This window comes from Mandrillus leucophaeus, unplaced genomic scaffold (genome assembly GCF_000951045.1).
Source record: "Mandrillus leucophaeus isolate KB7577 unplaced genomic scaffold, Mleu.le_1.0 Scaffold3, whole genome shotgun sequence".
Lineage (NCBI taxonomy): Eukaryota > Metazoa > Chordata > Mammalia > Primates > Cercopithecidae > Mandrillus > Mandrillus leucophaeus.
This window is the reverse complement of record NW_012103142.1, coordinates 9,405,242-9,410,428: the sequence shown is the minus strand read 5'-3', so window position 1 is coordinate 9,410,428 and position 5,187 is coordinate 9,405,242.

Sequence of the window (5,187 nt, the reverse complement as noted above, 5' to 3'; positions counted from 1 at the left end):
CTGCCCAATTTAAAGAAAAAGATTAATACTCAGCTGATAGTAAGGGCCGGCTCTGTGCTGGCACATTCATAACCAGGGCCTTATTGAATCATTATGGCAAGCCTGCAGGGTAGATATTATTCCATTCTACAGTCAAGGAAACTCAGGCTCAGAAAGGGTAAGTGAATTGTCAGGATCAAAGCATTCATAGGTGGTGGAGATTGGCCTTCTAAAGTCAACTGCATGTCACACATCACATTCCTTAATATGTGCATGGAAGAATGAGAGAAGAATTTGAATAGAGTCCACAAGTCATCAGAAATAAATCTATGTGGATATATCTGATATTGTTTTCCCAGAAACATCCCTTACTTCTTCTGGGAACTCCTCCTGTCCACACTCTTCAAAATGCTTCCTGAGAGAGCCACCAAATTCTTTTTTTTTTTTTTTTTTTTTGAGACGGAGTCTCGCTCTGTCGCCCAGGCTGGAGTTCAGTGGCCGGATCTCAGCTCACTGCAACCTCCGCCTCCCAGGTTTACACCATTCTCCTGCCTCAGCCTCCCAAGTAGCTGGGACTACAGGCGCCCGCCACCTCGCCCGGCTAGTTTTTTGTATTTTTTTTTAGTAGAGACGGGGTTTCAACGTTAGCCAGGTTGGTCTTGATCTCCTGACCTCGTGATCCACCCATCTCGGCCTCCCAAAGTGCTGGGATTACAGGCGTGAGCCACCGCGCCCGGCCAGCCACCAAATTCTTATATGATCCTACCTGCTGGCCATAGTTGACTGATTCAGGAGAGGACACCTGACCTCTGATGGGCCAATCAGAGAACTTTCCTGGGAATTTTGGATTAATTATTTCTCTGGAAATGTTTAATTATTTCTCTGGAAATGAAGACTCAGCTGCTGTTGGTCAGTTACATGGAAAAAGCCAACCTACCAGAAGAAAGAGAGAGAGGAGAGAGGGCAAAGCAAAGAGAAGCGGGAATGAGAAATGGAGAAAGGGTCCTAGTAGTGTTTGCATCTCAGATTCTAGCTGATCCTAAGGCTCCACCCTAGCCCTCCCCTTCCTGAAGCTGGGCTGCTCTGCGAAATGCACCTTCATCCACCCAATACAACCTCCTTTCCACCAACCCAGAAAGGAAGCAGTCATCTGCAAGCAAAGGTATGTTAATCAAGGACCAGAGGAAAAAAAATAGTTTATCTGTCCATTCATCCGTCTAGATATACAGAGATCTATTTTCAGATGTTTGAGATACAGACAGATAAAATGGACTCCTCTGTATTCTATCATGGTAGAATGGGAATAAGGTAACCTATGTTGTGTGATTGTTGTGAGAATTGCAAGATTAAACCCGTAGAAAGTACCCTGCCTGGCACATCCTCAGTGATGGAATATTTTGGCAGGAGTGTAAGAGCCCATTTTAAAACCCTGGGTTCAGTTCTTCCTTAGAGTAGAGTCCTAATTAATAAATGTAGAAGGAATGATGGAAATAGAAAAATCACCAGCACCATTGTAATGATTATTGCAAGCATGAACCAGTAAGGGATGCTAAAATTAATGGGCAGAATGATGAGAAACAGGATACTTGCTTAGCCTCAAAGTATCTCTCCAGAAGATACTTAATCATTACCAGTGGAAAAACGGTAACTTTACTGCAGAGAAATCTGGTAGACCTCACCTCACCACACGATCCAGGTTAAATTAGCAGTAATAAGACACATCAACATCATGTATGTCCTGGTACGGTGCACTGAGAAGGGCACATCTCTGTGGCATACTTCCCCAAATGCATGCCCTTAATCTCATATGAGCACACATGAGAATAACCTAAATTGAGAGGCATTGTACAAAATAACTGTAGCAAGATCAGGCCAGGCACAGTAATTCTGTAATTATGAGTTACAGGCATGTAACTCTCACACCTCTGCAAGAGACCCCACTACTAGTATTCCTCAAAAGGTGCTCCTTTAACCTCTGCTTGAGTGACTCTGAGAATGGAGGGCTCACTATTCTACTCCTTTGGATGATTTTTAGCCTGTGAGCCCAAGTGCTATTGATAGCAGTGAGAAATTGGAAATAACCCAAATGAATAGGGCCAGGTAATCTTAGCTACCAAGATGATAGAGCACTGTGTGGCCACTGAAAGTGATAAAAATGTGGCCTATCTTAATGCACAGAAATGTGTATATGCAGTAATCCAAAGGGACAAGGGCAGAACAGTAGTTGCCTTTACACAATGATCACAGCTATGTTCACATCTCAGTGTGTACAATAAGAGCTGGAAGATAATTTAGAAGGCTACAAATAGTTGCAATTTTGAGTTGCCTTGATTTTTTAAAAAAGTGACCTATGTATAGAATTTTAAATAAATTTAGTATGCAGAATTTTATTTATTTATTTTATTTTATTTATGATTTTTTTTTGAGACTGAGTCTCACTCTGTTGCCCAAGCTGGTGTGCAATGGCATGATCTCGACTCACTGCAACCTCTACCTCCTGGGTTCAAGTGATTCTCATGCCTCAGTCTCCCGAGTAACTGGGATTACAAGTGTCCACCACCACACCTGGATAATTTTTGTGTTTTTAGTAGAGACGGGGTTTCACCATATTGGCCAGGCTGGTCTCAAACTCCTGAACTCAAATGATCTGCCTGCCTTGGCCTCCCAAAGTGCTGGGATTACAGGCATGAGCCACCGTGCCCAGCCTAGAATGCAGAATTTAAAAAAAATCCTCCATTAAGGGACTTGGGGATTGTCATGTCATGATTGATTGAGAATGTCTGCATGGAACATTAGATAGGGAGGGATTCTAAGGCCATGTTTGAGCCCCATGGGAGTGACATGATTGATTAGTGATGTCTGCCAATGGTGACGAATGAGCAGTGGCAGTGTGCATGCTGGGTAGTTGCCACCTCTTCTAGACACATTCTCATTCCTATTGTTATTTTGTCATTTTTGTAGACCTTCTGAAGATGAGTTTGTGATATTGAAGGGAACATGTGCAGGAAGAAACCTCTTCTAGTTAAAAGCTTTAGGATTTTGAATAAGTCACTGGAATATAAGATGGTATGAAACAAATACCTTAAGGGAACAAAAGCAAAATTCTCCACAATAACAGTCAGTTTGAGAGTAGGTGGGCTCAACAGAGAAGACTTCGTGGCATTCGTGCTGGGTCTTGAAGGATGAGGAGGTTTTACAGGTGTCTATGCTCAGGAAGCGTATTTCAGATGGAGGGCATAGCGTGGATAAAGGCATGGAGGTGAGAAAATAATAGGCCTCCTGGGGAGAAAGAAAGCAAAGTGTATATGTAGGTTAGTTGTAAAAGATGATTTTGGAAATGTAGGAAATGGAAAATGTCCTGAATGCCAAGATAACAAGTGTGAGTTTTATTTAGATAGCGGTGGGCTTCTGGTGAGTTTTGATGCAAATGATGCTTAAAGGAAATGAGACTAGAAGGCGCCAAGAAAAAGCCTGGGCACCACCACCATGAGGGGACCTGAGGACCCAGAATTTGACAAAATCCTCTAGGGGCATAGGCTAGCAATCAGAACCCTGGGATAATGGGGTATGGAAGCTATAACTAAGCCCCGGGGAGACAATCTCCTGAGCTCTATCCATTGTTCAGAGATTTCCTGAGCTCTGAGCCAGGCACAGGGATCAGAAGCTGTGGGCTCTGCTCTCTGGGAGCTTCTAGTCTATGGAGAAAAAAACAACATGGCCCTGGGAAACAACTGGAGACCAATCCCAGACAGTGTGAGATCCAGTACCAAGGGAAGGACACCAGATGGGTGTGCAGCATTTAGGGGTAGAATTTGGGTGAAAGCCAGCAGGTCAGGCATCCTGGGGCTTCTGTACTCACAGGAGGTGGCCTGGAAGACTTCTAAGATATCTTTTGGCACTGCAGGCCTCTGGCTCTTGGAGGAGAGACCTTGAGGGAGAGCAGAATTTGACCATGTAGCAGGGAGAAAAGTGGGTTTTTCAGATATGGGGGGCAGCAGACAGGGCAGACCACAGGCAGGAGAGGACTTGGGATCTGACCGAGCTGTCAGAAGATCAATTGGGTAGGCAGAGGCTGTAGGCCCCACGGTCTGGCAGCCAAGCAGGGATGCCCTAGCTTGATGCAGTCGGTCAGGGACTCTCAGAGGGATTTGTTGGGAGTTGGGTATTTGGGGAAGGTTAGCCTGGCAGCAGCCAGACTCCTGGAGTCCTACCAGATAAGAAAAGGGTCTCTGAAGCCTTTGTTGGGGAATCTGGAGGCTTCACATGACTTACGGCATCCCATGAATTCTGTTATATTAAAGGATTTGGCAAGATTCCAATGACCCAGGCTCGGCGCGTGGCTCTCGCCTGTAATCCCAACACTTTGGGAGGCTGAGGCAGGCGGATCATGAGGTCAAGAGATTGGGACCATCCTGGCCAATATGGTGAGACCCCCATCTCTACTAAAAATATAAGAAAATTAGCTGGGTGTGGTGACACGCACCTGTAGTCCCAGCTACTTGGGAGGCTGAGGCAGGAGAATTGCTTGAACCCGGGAGGTGGAGGTTGCATTGAGCCAAGAGAGAGCAAGACTCCATCTCAAAAAAAAAAAAAAAAAAAAGATTCCAATGATCCTATAACTTTTATTTACCTGCTCTTCCAAATATGGGGACTCGCCCCAACCCAGGGAAGGCACTCCCTATCTTGTCTTTCACCTCAGAGTCCAATGTACCTCTAGGGACTGCAGGGAGGAATGGGAGCTGAGTCGGCTTGAGACACCATCAGGTAGGGACCTCCCTTCTGTGCCAGGCCCGGCCGACTTCTAGTCCTCCCTCCCCTCCCCCATTATAAGGCTTGGGGAAGCTCCAGAGCTCTGGCTGGGCAGTGGGTGGCAGTGGCCAGAGTGGAAAATCCCCCACCTGCTGGATGATATCAGTGTTTAGCAGATCTGGTCCTGGCCTTCTGCCTGGGGCCTAAGGACCTGACAAATCTGCTTGGAGCCCTGAGTATGGGGTACAAGGTGGCAGAGAGGATATTGGCATGGGGATTTTTTTCCACTCACTCCAAAATGGAGAGCTATCCTGGGCCAGGTGGGCAGGCACTGGGCCAGCTCCAGGTCACCTCAGGCAATGGGAAGCTGGAGCTGGGAAGTGGGGTGGGGGTTGGGGGAGGTAGGAGGAGGGGTGGGGTCCGAAGATGAGGGATAGAGGAACTAATAAATCAGACTTG